The sequence below is a fragment of the Triticum aestivum genome, chromosome 5A (assembly GCF_018294505.1).
Source record: "Triticum aestivum cultivar Chinese Spring chromosome 5A, IWGSC CS RefSeq v2.1, whole genome shotgun sequence".
Taxonomy (NCBI): Eukaryota; Viridiplantae; Streptophyta; class Magnoliopsida; order Poales; family Poaceae; genus Triticum; species Triticum aestivum.
In genome coordinates this window covers 662,018,389-662,028,859 of record NC_057806.1, presented here as the reverse complement: position 1 = coordinate 662,028,859, position 10,471 = coordinate 662,018,389, and positions in this window count along the sequence as shown.

Here is a 10,471-nt window from a genome sequence, read left to right as displayed (position 1 = left end):
TTGACGCACTCCGTCTGGCCGTCCGTCTGGGGGTGGTACGCCGTGGAGTAGAGCAGTTTGGTGCCGGCAGCGGCAAGCAATTCACGCCACATGGCGCTGGTGAAGATCTTGTCGCGATCCGAGACGATGGAGTGAGGAACGCCGTGCAGCTTGATGACGTGCTCCCAGAATGCTCGGGCAACTTGAACCGCCGTGAAGGGGTGATGAAGAGGGATGAAGTGCGCATACTTGGTTAGGCGGTCGACGACAACCATGATGGCGTCAGACCCCTCGGACTTGGGCAGCCCTTCGACGAAATCCATGGTCAAATCATGCCATGGTTCGGTTGGAATTGGTAGTGGCTGAAGCTTGCTGGCGGGGTGCGAGTGCTCGTGTTTTGCATGCTGACAAACGGCGCATTGCTTGACAAAATCCTCCACGGCGCGCTTTAGGCCCGTCCAAGCAAACAGCTTCCGGACACGATGATACGTGGTCGTTGAGCCGGAGTGGCCACCGACAGCACTGTGATGCAGAGCGGTGATCAACTTGGTCTGCAGCGCAGAGTTGGCCCCGATCCACAGGCGCCCATGTTGTCGGATCACACCATTCTGAAGAGTGCGCCCTTGATCATCAGAAGTGGTGACTGCCAGCTTGGCCAGGAGTTCTTGCGATTCAGGATCGGTTTCATAGGAGTTGGCGACCTCTTGCAACCACTATGGCTGACAGACCGATAGTGCATCGAGTGTCAACAGATGCCCAACCCTGGAAAGCGCGTCAGTGGCGCCATTGTCGATGCCTTTCTTGTACCTGAAGGTGAACTGCAGACCCACCATCTTGTACATGGCCTTGTGCTGCAGCTCAGTCACCAGCTGTTGATCGCTGGGCGTGCAGAGACTCTTGTGGTCGGTGACGATTTCGAATGGAGCGCGCTGCAAATAAGGCCTCCACTTGTCGATGGCCATCATGACTGCTAAGAACTCCTTTTCATACATGGACAACTTCTGGTTCTTGATCCCCAAGGCCTTGCTGAGGTAGGCGACGGGGTGGCCATCCTGGGTGAGCACCGCGCCCACTCCCGTGTCGCACGCGTCGGTCTCGATGGCGAAGGGGCGTGAGTAATCCGGGAGCGCCAGTACTGGTGTGCTCACCATCGCTTGTTTGAGCATGTCGAACGCCTGATGGGACTTGTCGTTCCATTCAAATCCCTTCTTGGTCAGGAGCTGAGTGAGCGGCTTCGCGATGATGTCGTAATGCGGGACGAACTTGCGGTAGTAGCCCATGAGACCAAGAAATCTGCGCAGTTCAGTTGATGTGGAGGGCACTGGTCACGCTTGCATCGCTCTCGTCTTGCTTGCGTCTGTGGCTACTCCAGCCTGGGAAATGACGTGACCCAGGTACTCGATGCTCCTATGGGCGAACGAACACTTCGACGCCTTGGCGAACAACTGATGCTCGCGGAGCAGCTCGAGCGTGAGGCGCAGATGTTGTTCGTGTTCCTGCAGGTTAAAGCTGAAGACCAAGATGTCGTCAAGGAAAATGATGATGAACTTACGGACGTAGCGGCCGAATATGCTGTTCATCAGGCATTGGAAGGTGGCCGGCGCGTTGCAAAGACCAAACGGCATCACTCTGAAGTGATAGTGCCCGTGGTGGGTTTTGAATGTCGTTTTTGCTTCGTCCTCTTCGTGCATACGGATCTGATGATACCCCGTGCGTAGATCAATTTTAGAAAAGTATTTCGCTCCCGCGAGTTCATCCAGGAGCTCATCCACAATGGGCAGTGGAAATTTGTTCTTGACCGTAGCAGAATTCAGTCGACGAAAGTCAACACAGAAGCGCCAGCTCCCGTCCTTTTTCTTCACTAATAGAACTGGGGCGGCGTACAGACTCATGCTGTGTGTAATGACCCCGGACTGCAACATCTCGTGCACTTGTTGCTCGATTTCATCTTTCTGTGCTGGCGAGTACCGGTATGGTTTGGTGTTGATTGGTGTAGTGCCCGTCTCTAGGTGTATGTCGTGATCATACTGACGATGAGGAGGCAGTGACTTGGGTTCAGCAAATACATCTTGATATTCAGAGAGCACTTTCTGAATGTTGGGAGGTACTGGCTCATTGTTCACCTTAGCTGGTGCCTCAACAGTAACCAGCGCTGCCGTCCAGATGTCATTGGCGACTTCCATTCGGTGAAGTTCATAAACATCCAGTGCAGACGTGGGCGAGAGATTGGTGGTGCGAACCCCTTGCAGCTGCACCATTTTGCCTTCTGTTTCAAAGGATATCCGCTTCAGTTTCCAGTGACAGTTCATCGGACTGTGGTCCGAGAACCAATCCATGCCCAAAACTGCATCATATGCGCTCAGCTGTAGTACTCGCAGATCCGTGTGGAACGTGTGTCCTGGTACTTGCCATGCCAATTGCTTCACCATCTTGTTACAGTGCAGGCGTTGACCATTTGCTACCCGAACAGAGATGGGTGGCAGAGCTTGAGTATCGACTGCAATGCGCTGAATAAATGCCTCACTGACAAAGCTATGGGAACTGCCCGAGTCCACCAGGAGGAGCATCACTTGATCCCCAACTTGTGCACGGAGACGAACGGTGGCCGGCGCGTCTTCGCCGGAAATCGCGTGCTGCGATAGGGTACATCACTCCGGCTCGGGAGGGGCCGGCTCATCGAGCAACTGCAGCGCATGCACGGTGTCGTCCGAGAGGATCTCGCCGAAATCACCCACCTCGATCATCAGGATTTGTCCCGTGCGCTTGCACTGATGTTCACGGGAGTACTTATCGCCGCAGCAAAAACAGAGTCCATTGGCTCGCCTGAATTTGCGCAGCTGCCGCTCGCATGTGTATTCGTCTCCGCCCGGTCGTGGGGGAGGTGTTGCACGCCCTTGGTTGGAGTTGGGTGTTGCTGGCGGTGGTCTGCCCACTGAAATGATGCGCGGGCGCTACACCCTTTGCTTCTCCAGTTCGTCTTCCTGAATCCGTGCGAAAACAGCTGCCCGCGTGATGCTTGTTGGGGCTTGCAAACAGACGCCCAGTCGCAGTTCGTCTTTCAGGCCGAGAAGGAACTGGGAGATGAAGAATTGAGTGCTCAAGGTTGGATCCAAGGACAGCAGGTGATACATGGAAGTCTCAAATTGCTGACGATACTCCTGCACGCTCCCTGTCTGACGCAGCTGCACTAGCTGATGCATTTGGACTTCAAATTCTTCAGGTCCGAACTCTGCTTCCACTGCTGTTCTGAAAGCAGGCCATGTCAGAGCAGGATGCGTCTGTCGGTACGCCTGAAGCCACATCGCTGCGAGACCATCCATGTACAGGCCGGCAGTGGTGACCCAACTGTGCTGAGGCACCCAGTAGAGCTCGAAGTAAGAGAGGCAGCGCTCCAGCCAGATGCGCGGCGCGGCGCCGTCGAAACGAGGGAAGTCGTGCTTGGGCGGCTTGGTGTGGTGCTCAATGCCCCTCTCGTACGTTGTGGGCGAATTTTGCAGCAACAGCGGCGGCCCGTGGTTGACCAGGCGAGCAAACGACAATTGGGCAGCGCCCTCTGTGTAGAGCGGTGGTGGCGGGGGTGGGCGAGTTGTCGGCGGCAGAGGTGGTGGTGTAGGGTGGAAGGGGCCTGAGGTCGTCGACGTCCCTGATGCAGATGCCCCGAGGTTGCTTGCCGCGGCGGGATCGAGAGGCGGAGGGGATTTGCGGGCCTCGTCCACATCCGCTTGTGTGAGATCGATTTGCTTCGCTAAGTGCTTGAGCTCGGTGGAGACTTGGTCGTTGTAGGCGACTTGCGCTTGATGGCGCTCGTCGGTGGTCTTCTGGCTGTCGTCGAGGTGGCGGAGGATGGTCTCGAGGAGGCCCTGCATCTTGTCCGTGGTTTCCGTCATCGCATCCAGTATGCGGCGGGTTTGCGCTGACAGCTTGGACGGCGCCATGGTTGCTCGCCGGATCTGGCGAACCCCAAGTAGGATTTCGAGCGAGCGCGTCGGAGCAGCTCGCACCTATCTCGGTGGGTGTTACCGCCGGATCACGATGCAGCAGACGGCGGGGGGGGATTTTTTTGAGAAGGCTTTGATTACCAGATTGTAATGCCCCTGGATCGGATCTGAGAATTTGGGGTGAGTAAGGAGAGAACAGAGTAGGTGAGGGGCAGACTTGGAGGAAGGGAAAGGAGTTCATTCATCACACGCTACTGATCTCGTTCGGTGGTTCGTACATTTGTAGCTGCCCCCTTGGGCCACCCTTACATGGCCTCTGGCCCAATGCACACACACTGGCCCAAGGCCCACACACATGCACGTTGCAGTTTAGTTATCTGAATAACTAACTGCACTCGTTCAGTCCGCTACTGATGCATCAGTAGGCGTGACACGCACATGGTTGCACCTTTGTGGCCTCGATTCCATGTACCGCCATGACGCTCACCTCCTTGAGGTCTTCATGCCACACACAAGATGACAGATGGTGGTACCCCATGAAGGCCCATTGGGTGGTTTGATCTGTCACCTTGACTCCTCTCCATCACCGCATCATTATTGGATTTGAGACTTAAGGTCGGGTTGGATTTGTGGGTTAGTTTAGAAACTCGTGTTTTTCAAGAAGAAGACATGTACCGAAGTGTATGCTTTCATTCTATACGTTGGATATCTTCTCATTGGCATTGCCTTTGGAGACCATGCCTTCATATGTTCGCTTTGCTCATACCATTTTGTTTGGCCTCGTCAACGGGGTGGAGGAGGTCGAGACAACGGTCTCGAGTTTGCTGGTTGGATGCCGGGGCGGCGGCTCCGAGCTTCGGTGCGACAATGGCCCTATTTGGTGGGTTGTGGCTTATGCATCATGTTGGGGGCGTTCCGGGGATTCGAGGGTGGCAAGGTATGTCATGGTTGTGGGGTTTTGCATGATTGTCCCTTTATCAATCATCTGGTCTGGTCTTTTGCACGGTTGGTCCTTAATCAATCATGTGGTCGGTTTTTTTGCACGGTTGTCCCTTATCAATCGTGTGGTAGTTATGCGTGTGTGTGTGTGTGTGTGTTCGTATCAGGTTTTCGCCTGGTTATCCCTGATTAACTGGGTAATTCTCTTCTTAATGAACTGCAAGAACCCCCTACCCGTCTTGAGGTGTACTAAAAAGGACATATTTCACACTTAATATGACACTTGGATTGTTAGATTTGGTTTTTGGAGTTAGTCAGTGTTGACATAGTTCTAGATTAATGCATCAAATAAAATTTATTAATATGTTGTGCACCACATACGAAAATTGGTAATGTGCATGGACCGCAAGAGGGCTAGAAATTTTCTTAATGTGCCCTGGTTGTAGGACGACTTTATTGATGCTCTGAATAAAAGTTATGGTCTTCCAAGGTGAAAAAGACACTGAAGGCTGAAGGCCGATACATTTTGATATGGAGAACAATGCCATACAAGGTGAAATCGTCACTCCTACTTTTTAATTTAGAAGAGGTCATCTTTGTTACTGCTACTTCAGATGGATTGGTACCTCTATCATCAAAAAACCACATGAATTATCATTTATAACATTCATTCATGTAAATGCTGAAAATGCATTTGATACGCCAAATTCACATGTCTAAAGATCACATTTTGCTTGTTTTCTGTAGATGAAAGACAAAGTCAAGGAGCCTTCCGCGAGCGCCATAGGTCGGGTAAGCTTCATTTTTCTGACTAATTGTGTAGGTCATTGTTGCATAACATTGACATTGACCAAGTGTTATCCATTCGAACTTTCAGGTAAGGAAGCAACAACAATCGGATGTCAGGAGGTTTGAAAGTGCTAGTGATCGACTAGAAAGGGGGTGAATAGGTAATTTTTATGAAAGTATTCAAAACATGGAAGTTTCGAAGACAAACGATAGAAATAAACCTATTACCATGTAGCGGAAGGTAGACTACACTAGGCAAGCCATAGTCAAGTATTCAATGAAGTGAAAAGCACAAAGACTAATAGTAGCTAGGCAGTATGGATCAGGATGGAAGATAGTACGAAGCCAATCAGAACAAGCAGTCACACAGTGAAGACAGAAGGATAATGCAAACAGGCAATGACTTCACAAGGACCAACTACAAATAAAGAGATGGGAAGGATAAAACCAGTGGCTCATTGAAGACAATGATTTGTTGGACCAGTTCCAGTTGCTGTGACAACTGTACATCTGGTTAGGGAGGCTGAGATTTAACTCAGAAGACCGCGTCTTCACCTTATTCCCCTTGAGCTAAGGACACCCAGTCCTCGCCCAATCACTCTGGTAAGTCTTCAAGGTAGACTTCCAAACCTTCACAGACTTCGTTCACCAGCGATCCACAATGACTCTTGGATGCTCAGAACGCGACGCCTAACCGGCCGGAGGATTCACAGTCCTCAAGTGTAATAAGTCTTCAGATCACTCGTCTGTTACAAAGGGATTTCATTTTTTTAACTTGTTTGAACTCCATAGTTTTTCTATGTTCAAAATGCACCATTCAAAGCCACATCATCAATTTAGTACATATAGCTCTCAAGAATAGATAAGTGACCAAATTAATAGAAGTTCATCATCACATTAAAAACAAAGTACATACATAGTTCTCACTGAACAACATATAGCTCTCCAGAGCATCTAGTTAAACCATACATTGAAACTATGTAAAACCTTTCAATGCAACAACAAATGCGATCATAATCACAACCAAGATAAAAATTGATCCAACGGCATAATGATACCAAGCCTTGGTATGAATGGCATATTTTCTAATTTTTCTAATCGTCAACCACATTGCATCCATCTTGATCTTGTGACCATCGACGACATCCGCAACATGCAACTCCAATATCATCTTCTCCTCCTCAATTTTTTATTTTTTATTTCAAGTAATTATTTTATTCTTCAACTAAATTTAACCTCTCGACAATAGGGTCGGTTGGAATTTCCGGTTCAACTACCTCCTACATAAATAAAATCTATGTCAACTTGATGGGCATAATTGTCATAAACAATAAATGAATCAAATAGTTATAGAAGATAATATATACCACATCCGAATCATAGCCAGGACGAGGGCCGACGGGGGCAGATACCAAAACCATCGCACTATATAATAACAAGCAATAATAAAAGTAAGAAAATTAGACAAGTATCTATCTAAAGTAAGATTTTTTTTCTTTCAGAAGAAGATAGGAACAAGAGGCTCACCACGGTGGTGCAGGCGACGAGATCGGCGCGGGCAATCGACGGCGGTGAAGACGGGGACGGGACGTGACGGATCGCTAAACCTAGACAAATCTCGGGGAAAATGGAGCTTGGAGGTCGAGCTTCGAGAGGGAAAGCTTAACTAGCGTGAAAGATCGTGGATGTCGCCTAGAGGGGGGTGAATAGGCGCTTTAAAATAATTACGGTTTAGGCTTGAACAAATGCGGAATAAACCTAGCGGTTAATTTGTCAAACACAAAACCTACAACAACTAGGCTCACCTATGTGCACCAACAACTTATACTAAGCAAGATAAACAACTATGTGATAGCAAGATATATGACAAAAAACAATATGGCTATCACAAAGTAAAGTGCATAAGTAAAGGGCTCGGGTAAGAGATAACCGAGGCACGAGGAGACGACGATGTATCCCGAAGTTCACACCCTTGCGGATGCTAATCTCCATTTGGAGCGGTGTGGAGGCACAATGCTCCCCAAGAAGCCACTAGGGCCACCGTAATCTCCTCACGCTCTCGCACAATGCAAGATGTCGTGATTCCACTAAGGGACCCTTGAGGGCGGTCACTGAAACCGTACAAATGGCAACCCTTGGGGGCGGTCACCGAACCCGTACACTTTGGCAACCCTTGGGGGCAGTCATCGAACCCGTACACTTTGGCAACCCTTGGGGGCGGTCACCGGTACCCGTCAAATTGCTCGGGGCGATCTCCACAACCTAATTGGAGACCCCGACGCTTGCCCGGAGCTTTGCACCACAATGATTGAGCTCCAAACACCAACAACCGTCTAGGGCGCCCAAGCACCCAAGAGGAACAAGCTCAAGGGTACCAAGCACCCAAGAGTAATAAGCTTCTCAACTTGTAACTTCCACGTATCACGTGGAGAACTCAAACCGATGCACCAAATGTAATGGCAAGGGCACACGGAGTGCCCAAGTCCTTCTCTCTCTAATCCCACCGAAGCAACTAATGCTAGGGAGGAAAATGAGAGGAAGAACAAGAAAGAGAACACCAAGAACTCCAAGATCTAGATCCAAGGGGTTCCCCTCACATAGAGGAGAAAGTGATTGGTGGAAATGTGGATCTAGATCTCCTCTCTCTTTTCCCTCAAAAACTAGCAAGAATCCATGGAGGGATTGAGAGTTATCAAGCTCGAAGAAGGTCAACAATGGGGGAAGAACACAAGCTCAAAGGATCGGGTTCATTGGGGAAGAAGACCCCCTTTTATAGGAGGGGGAAAATCCAACCATTATGTGCTCAGCCCGCACACGAGCAGTACTACCGCTCCACGAGCGGTACTACCGCTCAGGCAGAAGAAACAGGGAAAGGAGCAACAAAACATGAACCTTGGGGCGGTAGTACCGCAGGAGACAGCGGTACTACCGCTGGGTTAAGCGGTACTACCGCTCCCTTCGGCGGTACTGCCGCGCAGAACAAAGGGTAAAGGAAAAGAGGGAACCGGGTGGTACTACCGCGGAGGAAGGGCGGTACTGCCGCTAAGGAGCGGTACTGCCGCACTACTGCCGCAGCGAGGTACCACACAATCCGACACAGAAAAAGACCCCTCGAATCGACGCGGTAGGGACCTGGTAAGCCAGCGGTAGTACTGTTGCGGAGTCACCGCTGGTACTACCGCTACGGAGCGGTACTACCGCTTGTGACCCCTCAGCGGTACTACCGCTGGGTACCACGATACTACCGCTGGGACCCTGACAAATGTTGGGGATCGTAGCAGAAAACAAAAAAAAATCCTAAGTTTCACCAAGATCAATCTATGGAGTCAACTAGCAATGAGAGGAGAGTGCATCTACATACCCTTGTAGATCGCGAGCGGGAGCGTTCAAGAGAACGGGGATGGTGGAGTCGTACTCGCGGTGATCCAAATCACCGATGACCAAGTGCCGAACGGATGACACCTCCGCGTTCAACACACGTACGGAGCGGATGACGTCTCCTCCTTCTTGATCCAGCAAGGGGGAAGGAGAGGTTGATGAAGATCCAGCAGCACGACGGCGTGGTGGTGGATGCAGCAGTGATCGCAGCAGGGCTTCGCCGAGCTTCTGCGAGAGGGAGAGGTGTAGCAGGGGAGAGGGAGGCGCCAAGGCTTGAGGTGTGGTTGCCCTCCCCCCCTTTATATAGGCCCCCTAGGGGGGTGCGCCGACCCTAGGAGATGGGATCTCCTAGGGGGGCGGCGGCCAAGGGGTGGAGTACCCCCCAAGGCAAGTGGAGGCGCCCCCTCCCCTAGGGTTCCCAACCCTAGGCGCATGGGGGGCCCAAGGGGGGGGGCACCAGCCCACTATGGGATGGTTCCCCTCCCCACTTCAGCCCATGGGGCCCTCCGGGATGGGTGGCCCCACCCGGTGGACCCCCGGGACCCATCCGGTGGTCCCGGTACAATACCGGTGACCCCGAAACTTTCCCGATGGCCGAAACTACATTTCCTATATATAATTCTTCACCTCCAGACAATTTCGGAACTCCTCGTGACATCTAGGATCTCATCCGGGACTCCAAACAACTTTCGGATTACTGCATACTCATATCTATACAACCCTAGCGTCATCGAACCTTAAGTGTGTAGACCATACGGGTTCGGGAGACAAGCAAACATGACCGAGACGACTCTGTGGTCAATAACCAACAGCGGGATCTGGATACCCATGTTGGCTCCCACATGCTCCTCGATGATCTCATCGGATGAACCATGATGTCGAGGACCTAATCAATCCCGTGCTCAATTCCCTTTGTCAATCGGTACGTTACTTGCCCGAGACTCGATCGTCGGTATCCCAATACCTTGTTCAGTCTCGTTACCGGCAAGTCACTTTACTTGTACCGTAATGCATGATCCCGTGATCAACCACTTGATCACATTGAGCTCATTATGATGATGCATTACCGAGTGGGCCCAGAGATACCTCTCCGTCATACGGAGTGACAAATCCCAGTCTCGATTCGTGCCAACCCAACAGACACTTTCGGAGATACCTGTAATGTACCTTTATAGTCACCCAGTTACGTTGTGACGTTTGGCACACCCAAGGCACTCCTAAGGTATCCGGGAGTTGCACAATCTCATGGTCTAAGGAAATGATACTTGACATCCAGAAAAGCTACAGCAAACGAACTACACGATCTTTGTGCTATGCTTAGGTTTGGGTCTTGTCCATCACATCATTCTCCTAATGATGTGATCCCGTTATCAATGACATCCCCATGTCCATAGCCAGGAAACCATGACTATCTATTGATCAACGAGCTAGTCAACTAGAGGCTCACT